The sequence below is a fragment of the Sturnira hondurensis genome, unplaced genomic scaffold (assembly GCF_014824575.4).
Source record: "Sturnira hondurensis isolate 20B ecotype Veracruz unplaced genomic scaffold, ASM1482457v3 Scaffold0010428, whole genome shotgun sequence".
In the NCBI taxonomy this organism is placed as follows: Eukaryota; Metazoa; Chordata; class Mammalia; order Chiroptera; family Phyllostomidae; genus Sturnira; species Sturnira hondurensis.
Window position 1 is genome coordinate 445,394 of NW_028083059.1, and position 21,033 is coordinate 466,426.

Consider the following 21,033-nt stretch of genomic DNA (forward strand, 5'->3'; position numbering starts at 1 on the left):
ATGTGGGGAATGGATAGGGAAGGAGTATCTTAGACTTCTGAAAGCTTTTATTCTGGGCAACTTAATATCAAATACTGTTACTGGTTGTGTCTCCACCTAGACTCTTGCCTGGTGCAGAGTAGACATCAAGAAATGAGTGGACTCCTTGCCAATGTGGCTCCATTGGTTGGAGCATCATCCCATAACGGGAAGGTGGTGGGTTCAATTTCCCATCAGGACTCAAGCCTGGGTTGCTGGTTTGATCCCCAGCCTGGACATTTGTGATCCCCGTGTACAGGAAGCAACCAATTGATGCTTCTCTCTCTCTTGTATCAATATGTCTCTCTCTGTCTTTCTTCCTCTCTCCCTTACTCTCTTTCTGAAAGCAATGAAAAATAAAACTGTCCTCAGTGAGGATTAAAAAATTTTTTTAGAGGAATGAGTGGATCAAATTATATTTTATAATGTGCATTTCTGTTCCACATAGTATTAACGACTACTTTAATTTCCATGAATAATGTTACAGTCTTTCACTATTTGTGTGCAAACCTCTGAAAAGTCCCATGATGAGTGTTGTTCTTGATACTACCAGATCTCACTCAAGGTTTGTAAATTCTTACTTCTAGGTATTTGTTATGTCAAATTTACCCAATGTTCTTAGTTTTCCAGAAGATACTTTTTAAAAAATATTTTATTTATTTATTTTTAGAGGGGAAGGGAAGGAGAGAAAGAGAGAAATATCAATGTATGGTTGCCTCTCGTGAGTCCCCTGTGGGGAACTGGCCTGCAACCCAGGCATGTGCCCTGACTGGGAATCGAACTGTGATCGTGTGGTTCACAGGCCCGTGCTCAATTCACTGAGCTACACCAGCCAGGGCCAGAAGATACTATTGTTACCTAACAGCAATTGGGGTTCTGCTGCCTGCCATGACTCTCTAGGCAAAATTCCAGAGGTGAAATTTTGGTGATAAAGGAAAGGAGTTTTATTCAAAAGCTTCACAGTTTTGGACAGATTTCTGGCCAAGATGGAGGTATAGGTAGACACACTGTGCCTTCTTGCACAACCAGAAGGACAACAACAAATTTAAAAGCAAAAAGCAACCAGAATTGCCAGAAAATTGAACTGTATGGAAGTCCCACAACCAAGGAGTAAAAGAAGAAACATTCATCCAGACTGGTAGGAGAGGCAGAGATGGGCAGTCGGGGTGGAGAAGACTTATAGCAAGGTGGTGGCTGGTGAAGCCCACCACCAGTGTGCAGATAAATTGGGAGGAACTGGGAAACAAAGCAGACCATGCAACCCAGGATCCCAGTGCAGGGAAATAGAGCCTCAAATGCCTTTTACTGAAAAAGCCTGAGAGGGTGGTGGCATTGGGAGAAATTCCCAGCCTCACAAGAGAGTTTGTTGGAGAGACCTACAGGGTCCTAGAAAGTACACAAAACCACCTGCCTGGAAATCAGCACCAGAAGAGGCCAATTTGATTATTGTGGGTAGTAGGGGAATTGACCAAAAGCCAACGGAGAGCAGAGGAAGTGGCACTGTTCCCTCTCAGACCCCTCCCCCACTAATAGCATCACAACAGAGCAATGTTGGTTGCCCTACCCTGGTGAACACCTAAGGCTCCGCCCCTTACTACAAAAGAGGTACACCAAGAAAAAAAAATGGCCTAAATGAAAAAACAGATCAAAGTTCCAGAAAAAATACAACTAAACAACAAAGAGATAGCCAATCTATCAGATGTACAGTTCAAAACACTGGTAATCAGGAAGCTCACAGAATTGGTTGAGTATGGTTGCAGGGTAGAGGAAAAAATGAAGGCTATAAAAAGTGAAATAAAGGAAAATGTATAGGAAACCAACAGTGATGGGAAGGCAACTGGGACTCAAATCAATGGTTTGGAGCAGAAGGAAGAAAGAAACATTCCACTGGAACAGGCTGAAGAAACAAGAATTCAAAAAGGGGTGGGGAGAGGCTGAGGAACCTCCGGGACAACTTTAAGCATTCCAAAATCTGAATCATAGGAGTGCCAGAAGGAGAAGAGGAAGAGCAAGAAATGGAAGACTTATTTGAAAACATAATGATGGAGAACTTCCCCAATCTGGTAAAGGAAATAAACTTTCAGGAAGTCCAGGAAGCTCAGAGTCCCAAAGAAGTTGGACCCAAGGAAGCACACACCAAGGCACATCATAATTATATTAACTAAGATGAAAGATAAGGAGATAATCTTAAAAGCAGCAAGAGCAAAGGAGACAGTTACCTACAAAGGAGTGCCCATAAGACCATCAGCTGATTTCTCAAAAGAAACCTTGCAGGAAGAAGGGGCTGGAAAGAAGTATTCCAAGTCAAGGACTTCCATCCGAGATTGCTCTATCCAGCAAAGTGCTTCCCAGAATAGGTCAAGTTAAAAGAGTTCATCATGACCAAGCCCTTATTATATGAAATGTTAAAGGGACTTATCTAAGAAAAAGAAGATTAAAACTATGAGCAGTAAAATGACAACAAACTCAGAACAATTAACAACTGAACCTAAAAATAACAAAAACAAAAATGAATTAAGCAAACTACAACAGGAACAGAATCACAGAAATGGAGATCACATTGAGAGTTATCAGTGGGGGAATGGGAGAGGGAGAGAGGGAGAGGGGGGAAAGGTACAGGGAATAAGTAGCATGAATTGTAGATAGAAAATAGGGGGAGGTTAAGAATAGTAAGGGAAATATAGAAGCCAAGGAACGTATGTGTATGCCCCATGGACATGAACTAAAGGGGGGGAATGAGGGTGGGAGGGGGTGTACAGGGCAGGGGGGAATAAGGGTGGGGGGAAATGGGACAAGTGTAATAGCATAATCAATAAAGTACATTTTTTAAAAAACCTTCACAGCTTTGGAATAATGGCTTTCCACATTCATTAGTCACTTAGGCCTATCGATTAAGGCTAAACTCTTTAACACCTGAGTTCTATCATTCACCTTGTTAATTTTAATTATCTTCTATGGAGTTAGCTTACAAACTAAAACAACATAAGATACAAAAGCTACACAATTTTGGAAGAATGGCAGGCTTCTACCTCAGAGATCGCACCCTCTAGAACAGCCAAGGAAGAACAACCAGGCCACTTTCTGCCAGGCCATCCCAATCCTAGGCCGTGTCCGGACTTCCTACCCATCCAACATACCTGGGTTGGGGGATGCAGGCAGCTGCAGCACCATCATCGAAGCATCCTCGAGCAAGAAGAGTGGGGGAGCCAGAGAGAGCTAATGCCTGCCTGTCTGAGAGCCCTTCTTTTATTTCAAATCTTCTTGCCTATAATTCCATGTGCTGGAGGCATTCAGCTTCTCAGCAAGTCCTGTCCTAGACTATGTAGGGAGGGGCCAAACCTTCTATGGCCCCTCCCTACTTCTCCCCAGTGATCTCATGAGATTTCTCCGTATCACTCTCCTATTATATATAATATGTGTTTATATATATATATTAATATGTGTTTATATATATAAAACACATATATACAATATGTTAGATATGTACACACATTATATAGAATATAATATATATGCATATATCAATAGACACAAAATAGGTATGGCAAGCCATGAATGCGACACCCAATGCGGGTGCTCCGTCTGAATCCTTGCACGTGATAGTCCCCTACTGCCTCCTCCTTCTCTTTTCACTTCCACCTCTGTCCTGAACTTTGAACTTTGTGTTTATTATTCTTTGGCTTTTAAAAGTGATTTTCCTAAACAACAGCCTTGTTTAGTTTAAAAAAAAATAAGCTGTATGTGGTCTCTTGGGTTTTACTTAGTTTCACTCACTGTTGTGCCAAAACACGTATCCATGTTTTAACAGAGGTGCATTATAACACTGCAGGATAATGTGCGGTGCTTTCTGCTGTGAGGAACATTTGGGCTGCTTGCAGTGTTTTCTTCTGTGAACAGTTGATCCTCAACAGTCCTGTACACGGCCCCTGCTGTGTAAAGGTTTTTCTGAGCAATGTATCCAGGAGTGAAATTGCTAGGTAAGTCGACTATTGCCAGGTGTTTGAGCATTTTCAAGCATATAGGTAATGATGCCAACTGCTTTTCAGAGTGGTTGTAACAATTTACATATTTTTTGACATTGTAAGAGTTTTCGTTGCTCTTTCTCTTCTCCAGCCCTTAGCATTGTTAAGACTTCCTAGTTTTTACTTACCTAAATTTGTGTTCCTTCTTGTGAAGTGACTGTTAATGTCATTTGCTGGTTTTTCTATTGGGCCATTTGTAATTTTCTGACTGATATATAGGAATTCTTGGGTATATTCTGAGTATTAAAATGTTGTTAATTTACATGTGTGGCAAATGTCTTCTCCCACTTCGTTGCTTGCTTTTTCAGTCTCCCTATGGTTTATTTCAATGAAGGAAGGTTTGTAGTTTCAGGTCAGAGTAACCAGTTAAGGATTAAGCCATAGATTCCCATGTATGGCTCAGGTTTTCTGTTTCTAGAAACCTTTTCCTTGAGATCACAAAGGTAGTTTCCCATATTGTTTTGTAAATTTTTATTGGTGGTGTTGTCGCATTGAATTGATTGATTTCTTTCTTTTTTTGTGTGTAGGATGTCAAGTAGCAGTCTAATTTTAATTTTTTTATGGGCATACAGAATTGTACCAGTGACATTAACGGAACAGTTAGCTTTCTTTTCCCTGATTACCCTCAGCGCCAGCCCTTTCATCAGTCAAGTGCCCGTATGTGCGGGGATGCTTCTGGCGTTTCTGCACTTTCCCTTGTTCCACTTGTTTGTCTCTCTGGCAGTTGCCTGTGAGCTCTCTTCCTAGCTGTGCAGTGAGTCCCGAGGTCCTCTGCAGCTGGTCCCCCTCACCTCTTTCTCTGGAGATATTTGTCTCTTTATTCTTTCTATACATATTCTGCTGAGATTTTTTAGTATAATTGCCATTTAATCTACAAGTCATTTTCTGAAGAGATAGCTTTATGATATTAAGTCAAATCATTGATGACACGATATGATTCGTATTTCCTTAATATCTTTTAAGCAAAATATTATAATTTCTCCTTAAGAAGCACCTGTGTATCTTTGATTGTTTTTCTGGATTCTTTATGGTTTTCTATGCTATGATAGATAATAACTTTTTAAAAATTTTATTTTCTACTTATACATTGCTAACGTTTCTAAGTGGAATTTATTTTAATACACTGTTTTGTAATCTAGGAACCTTGCTAAACTTTATTATTAATTCTTACACGTAGATTCTTTTGGAACTTTGACATAGCAATAATAGAATCTTTGAATGAGAGTTTTGGGCATGTCTGTCCAGTCCTAACGGTTAATTTCCTTTGCTTGACTTACCTTGCTGAGTAGGCATATTGCCAAATGAAAGTAGTCACAGGGCTACTTTGTCCCTTTATGATCTGAATTCTTATGTTTAACTTTTAAGAATGATGATTATTGTAGATTTTTTATAGATACCCTTTATCACATTAACATGAATGAATGCTGAATTGTATCAGGTACTTTTTTCTGTATCAAAATTATCTTACATTTTTCTTCTTTAATTTTTAGACTTTTGAACTACAGTCACTAATTTTCCAACATTAAACCAATCTGGCATTTATGGAAACATCTAACTTGGTCATGATGAATACTTTATCCTGTTTATTATTGACTTTTGTTAGAAATATTTATTTATAACTTTATATTTGAGTGTAATTTGTAATTTTTTTCCTTGCCCTTATTGGGTTACAATTTCAGAGTTATGTAGCTCACAACAGTGAGTTAGGCCCGTGTCCCCGTGTTCTCTACTCTGAGTTTTTATAAAGCTGGAATTATTTCTTCCTTGAATAATGTTTGGGTGATGCTGTGATCCTGAGAAGTTTTCAGCAGGTATGTGCTCTGTTTGGCGTAACTTCTGGCACTGCACCATGCTCAAGAGAAGCCTTCAGAATTGGCGCCAGTTCAGGGTGCCATTAGTTAACTAATGCCCATGGGTTGAAGAAGGCGGGTATGAACCTCTCAGCAAACTGTTTCACAAGCAGCGTCTGAGGGGTGGGAGAATGGAAAGACTTTCACATTCTACCTCGATGAAATGGGCTATCACCCATGACAGGGAGCCTAGTTTCCTCACTTCCTCATTAGAGTTCTAACATCATTCACAACATTATTATTGTTGCAGCTGAACTCCATCAGGGAGGTGAACTGGAATGGTGGGAGATGGCGACATTCTGCAGTTGTGGAAATGAAGTGCTACCCCCTGCTGAGATTACCCCTCATAATGGAGAGGCAAGACATACTTGGGGGGAGGCCAGGCCACTATCAAATGCTCCAAACAGGAAGCAGATCCCTTGGATTATGCGGAGCTGACACATGAACATGTTGCCCAAGTTCATGGCCCCAAGAAAATCACTAAAGGAAATAATACACTGTCAGACCTTGGAATGTAATTATTTGACTATCCATTTTCTGTAGTTTAAATGAATTATCACTAAATTTTACCCTAGTCAATGTGGTGTATGCCCAGTGAAACTTGCACTCTGTTTTAGAAATATTTGTGTACATACAGGCACATTGAATTGAGAGGACAGCCATTTTGCCAGCTAGTCAGATGTCAAGTATTTTGGTTACTTGATTTTAGTGTACGCTGATAAACAAGTTCTTCTTTCCAAATACAACAAACAGCAGTTGTCATTTCTAGGAGCCTTTTAACTAATGGAACAGGGAATAGAAGGTAGATAATCACAGGCAGAATCAGCACCTAGGTGGAAATCCCGACTCCATCCTGTGTAACCTGAGGCCCTTTAACTTAAACACCCCATGCCTCAGTTTCCTTATTTGTAAAATGGGGATGACAGTGGTGCTCTGAGAAAATGGTGAGGACGTATCATAGGCTCATGTGTGTAGAAGCGAGAACAGTGCCTGACCAAGCATAAATACTTGCTCATCTATTTTGCAGTAATTCCCAAAACATAGCTTTCGCTTATGACTAAAAAGGTAACTTAAACTAAATGGTTCTTATTGAGTTATATTATTACTTATATTTGGATTATTTTTTCATCAGAAGTCCCAAAGGATGCAGATCAGTGAAATTCATAATACATTATTAAAATGTCTTATTCATTAATTCAGGATGTAAAATGTTCAAGGAAATAAGCTTAGACATAGGAGCTACACTTGTGTTTTGACCCCAGAAAGGAACATAAAATTAATTGAAGATTGATTTTTTGTATCGAGGTCAGGAAAACCAAGGTGTGAACATAAGAAGAGGAAATGCTTATTTCACTCACATGTGGAATATAAAACAAAAATGAGCAAATGGACTAACAAACAAAAACAGAAAACAGAATAGTGGTTACCAGAGGTCAAAGGGCATGGGGGGAGGACGAAGAGGGTAGAGGGGGCCAAATACATGATGAAGGGGGGAAACTAGACTTTCGGTGGTGAGCACACAACAGAGTATATGGGTACCAAATTGTAATGTTGTATACCTGAAAATTACAGAATGTTATTATCCATTGTCACCCCTATTAATGTATTCATTTTCTTTTTAAATTTAAATATAGTTGGTGAAAAATATTATATTCATTTCAGGAGCGCAATAGAGTGAATCAATACTTGTGTACATTATAGTGCGATCACCTCACTAAGTCCAGTAATCATTTGGCACCTTACAAACTTATCACAATATTCTTGTCCAATACATTTAATTTTCAAAAAAGAAGAGCAAATGTTTGCCTCTTCCAGCCGGAGATGTGCGGGTGCTAAGTACGGCTCAGCTCCAGCAGAGGTCTAGGTTAGTGAGCACACAGAAACATACCGGAGAGACCCTTCCCTCCTTCCCTGGGAGCCGACATTGTGCCTCAGTGTCCCTTTTTGTAAAGCTGTGTTATCTGCTCAGATGCCTACAGGGGTGAGACAGGCAACCTAAATAACTGTAGTGGGCAAGGAAGGAATTACCCCCAATGGCACAGCCTTTTCTTCTTCTAAAGGGGGCAGCAATTTTTGGTTCTTCTGTTGTTTCAAATACAATTGATAGTATCAGCTAAAGAATTTCAGTGTTATGGGCTTGGAGTTTTGAAATCAGGGAAATTTTAGGAACTAAAAGAAGCATCTGAATATTTTGGACCACTAGCCACACAGGCCACTGGTGTGGTGTACATACAGTCTTCTCGGTGAGTGTGAGTGGGTGGGACAACTGAATGACAATGTCAGCAGACAGTCATTGGCTTTTGTTGAGATTCTCTGTCATAATGCTCAAAAAAGTCTAAGAATTTGCAAGTTTACCATATGTCCAAACAACAACAAATGACCCGGCATTCTCCTTCCCTGGCAAAATGAGTTATTGCTGCTTCTTTGCTCATTAAAGATGCAGCCTTTTTTGATCATCCTATCCTCTAGGAAAAAAAAATTACCAGGACACCTCTACCTTCTGACAGCTCCCAATCCAGATCAAAATCATGCTTTTGTGGACCTTTCTCCAAATCACTTAACAGAACCCAAATCGCTAACAAGCTCATCCTATACCTCTTGCAGAGCCACCTCCTCCGAGTTCCCCATAGCCTGCTGGTTCCCAGATTTCGGTGAGTCAGGAAATCCAACATGGTTCTACTGCAGTCTGTCCTGGTCACCTGTGGATGAAAGGTGCTGAGATTCATAATATTATTACATAGTTATTTACTTTTTGGTTCTCGTGAAAAATTAAAGCAGAAGTACATATTATAGGAGGAGAGCTTATAAAGGAAAGTTAATGGTAAAAACTGAATGAACAATTCCTTTCAATAAAAACCACTTCCCAAACTGTTTCCCTCTCAAGGTTGTGTATCTGCTGTCGCTTTGGTGTCTGGGAAAGCTGGTGTCTCTGTGGCAGGTTTGCAGACGTGGTGTGATTCACATTGCAGACAGGAGGAGGAGGTGACCCTTTGAAACCTAGTTAGAAAAAAGTTCTTTCCAAAAGCTATAGATTGTGCTGATTACAATCTTAGCAGGTTTCAACCTGCTACCCAGGTCTGGAACTTGAGACAAGTTAAGATCAACAAGCTTTTTGCGGTCAAGTTTCATTAATTAGAGTTCGCTGCCAAGACGTGGTGGAGAGGCCAACTTCCAGTCCTGGTGCCTTTCCGCGGTTGCCTACCTGAGCTGTGGGGACCTGGCAAGGAGGCTCTGCCTTTTCTCAGACCAGTGGGCCTTCGCCTACGCGGTGTCTCCTGGGTATAGTGCTTTGCTTGCTAATGAGTGAAGGCAAAGCTCGGAAGGGGTAGAAGTCAGGAGTCCAGTTTGGGAGGCGTTTCTCAAAAGTAAGAATAAAGCAGTTTCAGTCCTTTATCTAGATAGTTTAAAAAGAAATTAGACTGACTTTTATTTTTTCAGGTCGCTTTTTAGGAAACATGCAAGATCTTCAGGCAGTGCTGTCTCCCTTTGTGAGGCAAACAGGAAGCTTTTCCTTGCCAGCTTTATTATGTTGTTGAATTAATAATGTAAAGACTAGATCAGAAGTCAATTTGGCGGCTGTGCCTTTAGGGAAATTTTTGGAAGAGTGACCTTCCATTCTTAATAAGCATGTTATTACATTTAGAATTAAATTCCTGAGAGCCAGCGCTATCCCCTTGAGTTTGCTATTAGCCATTTTCCCCTTTTACTTTTAATGACCTAGAACAAGGGGAGCCAGTTTCTAACAGCGTGCAGTCAGAAAGGAGCTCAGAACCTTCTACTGTCAGACACTTTATTTTAGACAAGTTTAACTCTTCCAAATGTTAGAATTTTGAAAGTCATCTACAAAGTGTCCATTTCTTCTTTCCTAAATTAAAGTGGAATGGGACAACACATGATATTACTTTGCCCACTTTTGTATCGCGATGCCTTCTCAAGCTTCAGTTTTCTTGCCTGAAGTAAAACATATTGTGATTCTAAAATTCACATGGAAAATAAATGGGCCAGAAAGCCCAATAGTACATCCTGTAACAGATCTGGGGAGAAGGTTTAAGCCATCGGATATTAGAGCTCAACTTAAAACATCAGTTCTTTTTTCTTTTTGTGTATTAAGAACACTTTGTAGAGTGTGTTGCTTTTATTAGGTGGTTATAGCAGAGAGCATGATGGTAGACACAGGTGTGTACGGGTCAAGCTGCCTGAGTCTGCTCAGCCAGTGGCCCAGGATGGCGGGTGCAGTCACAAGCGAGAGCCCCAGTCGGGTGGCGTAGGGATGAGAGCAATATGGGGCAGGTTTGCTGTTCCATGTTCTTTATTTGGTCTATACACTAGAAAGGATGGCTCAGACTTAAATAAATATTCAGTGCATTCGTTGTTAGTGAGCTCTGTCCATCAGTCTGCCTGGAATGGGCTCTTCACTTGGCAGTGACCCCCACGGCCCCTGGCTGCATAGTGTGTGGGCTCCAGTTTAGGGAGGGAACAGGGTGTGCACCCCTGTGCTCTGCAGAGAGGAGGGACACTCCTTCCCTGGCAGAAACTGCCAGGCCAAGTCATGCAAAGACTCGGTCCACGTGCTTCCTGGTTGACTTTGTCCTGGAATATGCACAGTTGCTGGTGGCAGCCAGGGCAGTAATGTTGTCAGTGGGGTGTCAGGCCCTGTGCAGAATCTTCGTAGTGAAGCCCAGAGTGTCCACGCAGATCTCGTCTTTCTTCCTCTTCCTACCTCCTGGACATGCTTTCCCAGGCTTCAGACCATCTCCAGGCTTGCTGTTCTCTGTGGGAGCTTCCGAGGGTCACATCCCTCTGCGTGTTTCTGTCAAACATTCTGAAGTTGTTGTAGGACCCCATCATGACCTCGCTGTCTGGATCGTTCTGGCACCACTCAGACCTGTCAAAGACGCAGTCATTTTCATGCAGAGCACACAGCTTGCTTTGAAGGTACTTGTGGACTTGGTGGGTCTCGAAGGTCTGGCTCTCTTTGTTGAGATCCCAGATCTTCATGACAGGCAGTCTCGCTCGGGTCACACAGAGCTCAGGAGCACGGTTGCACAGCCGCATGGTCCCCTTGCTGCTGCTGTACACAGACACAGGGCACCTGCGCAGGTGGAACTGGGCCGGTCGATCACCCCCGCCAGCTCCTCCACGTTCGTGCTTTTAATGTCCACTATGTTAAAGCTTGTATTTGTGATCTCTAGAGGCCACAGATTCATCCTCAGGTCATTTGCAGAAAGGTATGTTTCATGATCACTGTTTGCAGAAATGGAATTTGCATGGTTATGAGTGATCACTTGCAAAAAATTTGTCATGGACTTGCTCTTCCGTGCAGTCCATAGACTTCAGTTTTGGGGCCCACAATGCTGTGGTTCTAAGTGGGTCTCAAAGTCCTTCTTCATCTTTCAAGTTATAACCTGCTATTTTATGTCATTCACTTATTTTTCATTATTTACTAGTTTTATCATTTGTAGAGAGTAGAAAATGAGCAGCGTTCTGTTGTGGTAACCACCTAATTTTATTAGTTGGTTCTCAATTTCTGGACTTTTCAAACTGTCAAACTCTGGTTCATGACTTTGAAAGGCACTGTGAAGATCATCTCTCCTAGAATGATGGCAGCTTTTATGCTATTGTCCGTACTGAAAAATAACAACTCTGCCATCCTCGTCTCATGTTGCAAGAAGATCTCCAGAGTAACTAATTTAAACAGTTGAGATGTCCGCTTCCGCCATGTCCTCATCAGTGGCCCCCTCGACCAGCAGGACTCACCGTAGCAGGTCATATTCCCCCCGTGGGGCAGCCTCTGCCGCAGCACGTCAGCCTGGCTGCCATTGCCCAAAAGCCAGTTCTGCAGGCCCTGTGGTTGCTGGGCTGACACATAATAATGGAAACCTAGAGGGCAGTTGAAAAATCACTAGCTAGCAAGTTGGATCTACTTCAATATCAAATAATACTCCTAAATAGGACATAAGAACTTTTCATGAAGGATGTTGGCATAGAGAAATAACAATTTGAAACTAAAAATTTAAATCCCATACTATCAGCCTAAAACAAAATAAAAGGGTACTCTAGGTCAACTAAAGATGACAAATGATCAAATCTGAGAAAAAAATAGTACAAAATAAAAAGATACTATACTGATATATGAAAGTATGAAATAATAAACCAACTTATAAATCTGGAAATATTCCTTTATTATACCAAGACCTCCTTGCGAGCAGAACCCGTCAGGTAGTCCTTTGGCTTCTGGCACCTGACACACCTGTTTAGGAAAGCCCAGGTGTTTGCTAAGGAAGGTCAATCGCTGCTGCTACTGGAAGTGCCAGTGTACGTACTGGCCTGTGTGGAGCCTAATATTTATCTTTTCTTTCTCTTCTCACTTATTAACTTATGATATCTAAATCATGTCCTAAACAAAGTGAAAACTGCTTTAAGAAAACAATGAAAAACTGAAAAGGAACTTAAGCAGGATTAAATCAGTGTGCATTGCTCTGGGGAAGCATCTTTCCTTCTATCACTGGTGCAAAGCAAAGTTTAGAAGATGTGAGAAGTAATATCTGAATCATGCATGGCGGGCCCTACCTACAGTATCTACTTCTAACATCCAGTGACCATTAAAATTTGATTAAGCACATTCTTTGGAAGTGATGGGTAAATTTTGTTGTTTGTATAAAGATATTGAAAAAATAAGGTATCAAATTTTAAAGTGAGAAAAAGCTCAGATGCTAATTGACTGGTTGTGTGAAGCTGGGATTTACACATGTGAAATCGCTCATTTGACTGATACTTTGACACTCTGTGCAGGGCGCTTGAGGCTGCATAGAACAGTGATTCATTCAAGAATTCTGGAGTCAGACTGTCTGAATTTGAGCCCTGGTTCGACTACTCTGTAGCTCTGTGACCCAGAGCAGATTACTTGAACTCTCTTTGCCTAGGCCAGGGGTGTCAAACTCATTTTCACCAGAGGCCACATCAGCCTCACGGTTGCCTTCAAAGGGCCAAATGTAATTTAGGACTGTATAAATGTAACTACTCCTAAACAGTTAAGTGAGAGCTCATCGCTGCTGCCCTGGAGAAACAAGGTGTCGGGCCAGGGAAAACAAGGTGGAGGCCTGGATTTGGCTCATGGGCTTTGTGTTTGCCACCTGTGGCCTAGGCTCTCCCAACTGTGAAGTGGTATCATGACTAACACCTACCTCCTAGGATTATTGTGAGGGTTAAAGTGAGTTAAAATATGCGTATTCTTTAAAAGAACATATAGAATATTGTAAGCACTGTGTCTGTTGATGATCATTACTTGCTATGATTAATGGGCAGAGGTTTACTAGGACACAAAGGAAGCTCACAGCATCAGAGATGAAATTACTATGGGGGCTGCATCCTTGGCCAAATTTAGTAGTTGCCCCAAGAAGGTTCCCCAGTTTTTAAAGAAAAGAATTTGTACCCTTAGCTTGTGATTGATTAAGCCTAAATGCTGACTGCCTCTGTACGTGATTCTGGTTCCCTGATTCACTTCCTTCTCTAGTTTTACCCGTTGAATATTTTTTTCTTAATTTTATTGAACAGAGGGATGTCTTACTACTTTTAAAAAATATTTTATTGTTATTCTGTTACAGTAGTCTCAGTTTTTCACCCTTTGCCCTCCTCTACCCAGCCAACCTCCCACTCCCACAGTCATCCCCCACCCTGCTGTCCATGTCCATGGGTCACTCATACATGTTTCTTGCCTAGTTCCTTCCCCTTCTTTCCACCCTTATTCCCCTTCCCTCTCCCCTCTGATCACTGTCAGTCTGTTCCTTGTTTCCATACCTCTGGTTCTATTTTGTTTCACTAGTTTATTTTTTTCATTAGGTTCCTCTTATAGGTGAGATCATATGCTATTTGTCTTTCACTGCCTGGTTTATTTCACTTAGCATAATATTCTCCGGTTCCATCCATGCTGTCTCAAAAGGTAGGAACTTTTTCTTTCTGCTGCATAGTATTTCATTGTGTAAATGTACCACAGTTTTTTGATCCCCTCATTTACCAATGGGCACTTAAGCTGTTTCCAGATCTTGGCTATTGTACATAGCACTGCTATGAACACTGGGTGCATAAGTTGTTTTGAATTGGTGTTTCAGGATTCATAGGGTATAATCCCAGAAGTGGAATTGCTGGGAAAATGGCAGTGCCATCTTTAGTTTTTTGAGGAGATTGCATAGTGTTTTCCACAGTGGCTACAGCAATATACTTCCCACCAACAGTGTACTAGGGTTCCTTTTTTTCCACAACCTCGCCAGCACTTGTTTTTTGTTGATTTGTTTATGATGGTCATTGTGACCTGTGTGAAGTTGCATCTCACTGTGGTTTTAATTTGCATCTCTCTGATGGCTAGTGATGCTGAGCAGTATGTCATATGTCTGTGGGCCCTCTGTGTGTTCTCCTTGGAGAAGTGTTTATTCAGGTCCTTTGCTCATTTTTTTTTCATTGGATGGTTTGACTTCCTGGTGTTGAGTCATATGTGTTCTTTATATATTTTAGAGATCAAACCCTTGTCCCAGGTGTCATAGGCAAATAGGTTCTTCCATATAGTCAGTTACCTTTTCATTTTAATGGTGGTTTCTTTAGCCATGCTGAAGCTTTTTAATTTGGTGTAGCCTCATTTGTTAATTTTTTCCTTTATTTCCCTTGCCCTAGGAACTATATTGGTAAAAACATCACTGCATGGGATAGCTGAAATTCTACTTGTTACCTGTCCAGTTTTCCCAATACCATTTGTTGAAGAGGCTATTTTTGCTCAATTTTATGTTCCTGACCCCCTTTGTCAAATATTAATTGACCATAGAGACCTGGGTTTATTTTTGGTCTCTCTATTCTGTTCCATTGATCTATGTGTCTGTTCTTATGCCAGTACCAGACTATTTTGATTACAGTGGACTTGTAGTATAGTTTGACATCAGGTATTGTGATCCCTCCTACTTTGTTCCTCTTTTTTAAGATTGCTGAGGCTCTTCAGGGTCTTTCTTTTTTCCATATAAATATTCAAAATATTTGTTCTAGATCTGTGAAGTATGTCATGTATTTTGATAGGGATTGCATTGAATCTATACATTGCTTTGGGTAATATGGAAATTTTAATAATGTTAATTATTTCAGTCCATGAACATGGTATATGCTTCCATTTATTTGTAGCTTCCTTAATTTCTTTCTTCAGTGTTCTGTAGTTTTCCACATACAGATCTTTTACCTCCTTGGTTAAGTTATTCTAGGTACTTTATTTTTCTTGTTGCTATAGTGAGTGGGATTTTTTCTCCTAGTTTCTGTTTCTAATATTCAGTATTGATGTATAGAAATGTCCTCAATTTCTAAATATTGTCTTTGTATCCCACTATTATCCCAAAATCATTTATTAGGTAAAGTAGTTTTTGGTGGAGCCTATAGGGTTTTCTATTACACTATCATGACATTGGAAAATTAGAACAGTTTTACTGTCTCCTTTTTAATTTGGATGCCTTTTCTTTTTTTTTTTTTTCTTGTCTGATCACTGTGGCTAGAACTTCTAGTACTATGTTGAATAGGAGTGGTAAAAGCAGGAATGCTTGGTTTGTTCCAGATCTTAAGGGGCAAGCTTTTAATTTGTGCCCATTGAGCATGATATTGGCTGTAGGTTTCTCATAGATGGCCTTTATTATGTTGAGGTATGCTCCCTCTATTCCCACTTTGCTGAGTGTTTTTATCATAAGTCAGTGCTGATTTTATCGGGTGCTTTTTCTGCATGTATTGATATGACCACGTAATTATTGTCTTTCATTTTGTTTATGTGGTGTATTACATTTATTGATTTGTGAATATTATACCATCCTTGCATCCCTGGGATGAATCCCACCAGGTCATGGTGTATGCTACTTTTAATGTATTGCTGGATCCGGTCTGCCACTATTTTGTTGAGGATTTTAGCATCTGTGTTCATCAGTGATGTTGGCCTTCTTTGTTGCATCTTTACCTGGTTTTGGAATTAGGGTAATACTGGCCTCATAAAAAAAGTTTGAGAGTCTTTCCCCTTCCTGAATTTTTTGGACTAATTAGAGAAGGGAAGGAATTAGCTCTTCCCTAAATGTTTGGTGAAATTCAAACATTGTGAAGCTTCAAACTGAGAAGCCATCTGGTCCAGGGTTTTTGTGTACTGAAAGTGTTTTGATTAGTTCTTCAATTTCACTAGTTATTGGTGTATTCAAGCTTTCTGCTTCTCTTGATTCAGTTTTGGAAGATTGTACACTTCTAGAAAATTGTTCATTTTGCCTAGTTTGTCAAATTTCTTGGCATATAATTGTTCATTATAATTTCTTACAATCCTTTCTTTTCTGTGGTATCAGTTGTAACTTCTGTTTCGTTTCTGATTTTATTAACTTGGGTCCTCTTTCTTTTTTTCTTGGTGAGTCTGGTTAAAGGTTTGTCAATTTTGTTGATCTTTTTAAAGAACCAACTCCTGGATTCATTGACCTTTGGAATTGTGTTTTTAGACTCTATGTCATTTAATTGTGCTCTGTTCTTGATTATTTCCTTCCTTCTACTTATTGTAGGCTTTGTTTGTTGATGTTCCTCTAGTTCTTGTAGTTAATAGGGTTACGTTGCTTATTTGAAAATTTTCTCTTTTTTAGGTAAGCCTGCATTGCTATGAACTTCCATCTCAGGACTGCCTTTGCTGTGTACCATAGTTTTGGATTGTTGTGTGTTCATTTCCATTTGTTTCCAGATACTTTTTGATTTCTTACTTGATCTCATTATCAACCCCTTCATTATTTAATTACCATGTTATTTAATCTCCACGTATTTGAATATGTTTGAGTTTTTTCCTTGAGGTTGGTTTCTAGTTTCAAGCCATTATCATCCAGGAAGATGCTTGATAATATTTCAAATTTTTGAGGCTTGTTTTGTGTCCTACCATGTGGTCTATCTTTGAAAATGTTACATGTACATTTGAAAAGAATGTCTATTTTGCTTCTATGGGGTAAAAAGTTCTGTATATATAAATTAAATCCATGTGATCTAGAGTGTCATTCAGTGCCTCAATTTTCTTGTTGATTCTTTGTTTGGAAGATCTATACCTTGTGACAGTGGGGTGTTGAAATCCTCTACAATGACTGTGTTGCTGTAGATCTCTTTCTTGATGTCCTGCAAGACTTTTCTTATATATTTAGGTGCTCCTATGTTGGATGCATATATGTTTACAAGGGTTACATCCTTTTGCTGGACTACTCCTTCAAGTGTTATCAAGTGACTTTGTTCCTTTATAGGGCCTTTGTTTTGAAGTCTATTTTGTCAGATGTAAGTATTGCTACAACAGCCTTTTGTTCGTGTCCATTTGCTTGGAATATTATTTTCTGTCCCTTCACTTTCAGTTTGTGTAGATCTCTTGTTCTGAGGTAGGTCTCTTGTAGACAGCATATTGCAGGTCTTATTTTATTCTCCATTCAGCTACCCTATGTTTTTTGATTGGAGCATTTAATCCATGTACATTTAACATTGTATTGATAGGTACTAGTTCATTACCATTTTTCCCCTTTGTACCTGTGCCCTCCCCCCAACCCCCATTCTTTTTTCGTCTTCTTAAAACAGTCCTCTTAGCATTTCTTGCAATGCTGGTTTGGTGGAGATGTATTCTTTTAGCTGTTTTGTTTTTGTCGGGGAAACTCATTATTTCAACTTACATTTTAATGAGAGCCTTGCTGAGAATAGTCTTGGTTGCAGGCCTTTGCTTTTCATAACTTGGAATGCCTCTTGCCATTTTCTTTGGACTTGTAGTGTTTTTGTTGAGAAATCAGTCGATAGCTTTATCAGAGCTCCCTTGTGTGTTACTAGCTATTTCTCCCTTGCTGCCTTTTAGATTCTCTCTCTTTAAATTTAGCCATTTTAATATGATGTGTCTCAGAGTGGGCTTCTTTGGGTTCAACTTGATTGGGAACCTCTGTGCTTCCTGGACTTTCGTGACTTTTTCATTCACCAAGTTAGGGAAATTTACTGTCATTTTTCAAACAGGTTTTCCATCCCTTGCTACTCTTCTCCTTTTGGTATTCCTATGATATGGCTATTATCACATTTCATGTTGTCCTGCTGCTCCCATAAAGTATCTTTGTTCTTTTTGAGACTTTTTGTTTTGTTTTGTTACTGTCTGGCTTTTTTTCTACCTTGTCCTTCAGCTTGCTGATTCAGTCCTCTGCTTCATCTAGCCCACTTTTAATTCCTTCTAGTGTATTATTCATCTCAGATATTGACTTCTGTATTTCCTCCTGGCTCTTATTGATAGTTTCTATGTCCTTTTTGATACTGATATAATTCACAGTAAGTTCCTTGCAGCTTCCTTAGGGTCCCCTGTAGTTCTAATTGAGCTCCTTGAGTATCCTTATAACCATTATTTTGAACTCTATGTTTGATAGATTACTTGCCTCACTTTCATTTAGCACTCTTTCTGAAGATTTCTCCTTTCTTTTTGATTGGGGGTTGTTTCTTTGTCTTCTTATTTTACATGACTTTCTTGTTTGTTTCAGCATATTAGATTGATCTGCTTTGACTCCCTGTCTTCAAGAGGTGACCTGTGGTAGGAGACCTGGGACTCCGTGGTGCAGTCTCCTTGATCTCCTGAACTTGATGCTCTTGGGATACCCTTTATGCCATTTATGTGGGCTCTCCGATTGTGATTGGGTTTTTATTGTTGGGTCATTCTTTGGTGTGTTCTTCCCTCTGGCTGGCTGACTGAGAGTCATACCATTCACCACATCTTGAATGCTGTTGTACCAGTGCTGCCAGAATAAACCAAACAACCCAGGACACAAAACCCACACCTGCATTAATAACCCCCACCCACAACTACCCTATCAACAGCAAATTAGCAAATATTAAAAAGTGTAAAGAGATTAAGACTATTATAGGAAAGGGAAAATGAATATGAGATGACTAACTTAAATAAAAATGATTTTGAGAGGGTAGAGGGGGGAGAAATAATAAGTGTGCAGAACAGAAACAAGTCACAGCAAGAGAAAAAGTAAAATTTAAAACAAAAATAAAAGGAAGTAAGAAGGCAAAATGGAGTAAGACAAGGGAGGAGCAAAATATGAACTTTGAAATAAACTAAAATAGAAAACTAGTGAAATAATAGGAACAAACCCAAAGGAACAGAAATGAATGTTAGAAAGCTGTGCAGGAGAGAAAATAATGCACATAATGAAGACCATGGTGGAATTCGTCCAGTGTTTACCACTGTCTTCTTTTTCTGAATCTGCCTCTGGTAATGTCAGATGGTGTCCTAATCTGGCCCTAGGCAGCCTGTTCAAGACTACAGTCGATCCATGGTCTGTAGCTGTCTTGTTCAGATGTGGCTGGTCCCCACTGTTCTGCCCTGCCAGCTTTCCATCAACACAGGGCTCAGGAGTGGTTCATTTAATGACCCTAGAGGCTATCCCAAAGAAGCTAAATACACATTCTTTTCAACTGCACATGGAACATTTTCAAAGATAGACCACATGATAGGACACAAAACGAGTCTCAACAATTTCAGGAAAATAGAAATCATACCAAGCATTTTCTCTGATCACAAGGAACTGAAATTGGAAACCAACCCCACAGGAATAAACCCAAAACACCCAAAATCATGGAGACTGAATGGTATGCTATAAAACAATGAATGGGTCAAGATTGAAATTAGGTAAGAAATCAAAAAGCTTCTGGAAACAAATGAAAAATGAACTCACAACAACCCAAAACTTATGGGACACAGTGAAGGCAGTTCTGAGAGGGAAGTTCATAGCAATACAGGCTTACCTAAAGAAGATAGAAGCATTTCAAACAAACAACCTAACCCGACGCCTCCAAGAACTTGAGGAACAACAACAAAGACAGCCCAGAGCAAGTACAAGGAAGGAAATAACCAAGATCAGAGCAGAACTAAATGACATAGAGACTAAAAGCACAATCCTAAGGATCAATGAATCTAGGAGTTGGTTTTTGAAAAGATAAATAAAATAGACAAACCTTTAAGTAGGCTCATCAAGAAAAGAAGAGAGAGGACCCAAATAAACACAATCAGAAATGAAAGAGGAGAGATGACAACTGATACCACAGAAATAGAAGGGATTGTAAGAAATTACTATTTGGAATTGTATGCCAAGAAATTTGAAAACCTAGGTGAAATGGACAAATTTCTAGGAAAATATAATCTTCCAAAACTCAATGAAAAAGAAGCAGAAAACCTGAACAGGCCAATAACAGCAGATGAAATTGAAGAAGTAATCCCCAAACTCCCATCACACAAAAGCCCTGGACCAGACGGTTTCACAGGAGAATTCTACAAAGCTTTTAAGGAAGAGCTAACCCCTATTCTTCACAGACTATTCCAAAAAATCCAAAAGGAAGGAAAACTCCCCAACTCTTTTTATGAAGCCAGCATCATCCTAATTCCAAAGCCAGATAGAGACACAGCAAAGAAAGAAAACTTCAGGCCAATATCACTGATGAACATAGACGCTAAAATCCTTAATAAAATATTGGCAAATCACATCCAACAATACATCAAAAAGATTATACACCATGACCAAGTGGGATTCATCCCAGGGATGCAAGGATGGTTCAATATTTGTAAGTCAGTAAATGTACTACATCACATAAACAAAAGCAAAGACAAAAACCACATGATCATATCAATAGATGTGGAAAAAGCTTTTGATAAGGTACAGCACCCATTTATGATAAAGGTACTCGGAAAAATGGGAATAGAGGGAGCATTCCACAATATAGCAAAGGCCATATATGAAAGACCTACAGCCAACATTATACTAAGTGGGCAAAAAATAAAATCTTTTCTGCTAAGATCAGGAACAAGACAAGGTTGCCCACTTTCACCACTTCTATTCAGTATAGTATTGGAAGTTCTAGCCACAGTGATCAGACAAGAAAAGGAAATAAAAGGCATCCAAATCAGAAAGGAGGAAACAAAACTGGCATTGTTTGCAGATGACATGATAGTGTACATGGAAAATCCTATAGCCTCTACCAAAAAACTGCTTGAACTAATAAATGAATTTGGCAAAACAGTGGGATACAAAGTCAATATACAGAAATCAAAGGCACTTTTGCATACCAACAATGAAGCAGCAGAAGCAGAAATCAGGAAAAAAATCCCATTC

The 21,033-nt window shown here is 39.8% G+C and overlaps 1 protein-coding gene and 1 pseudogene across 3 annotated transcripts in view; one reads left to right on the forward strand and one right to left on the reverse strand.

The window, feature by feature from the left end:
* Positions 1-21,033, forward strand: part of ATP8A2 (ATPase phospholipid transporting 8A2) — a 562,260-nt gene that overhangs the window by 226,112 nt on the left and 315,115 nt on the right. The window lies entirely within an intron of this gene.
* LOC118995783 (serine/threonine-protein phosphatase 2A 55 kDa regulatory subunit B delta isoform-like) lies at positions 10,280-11,628 on the reverse strand (annotated as a pseudogene).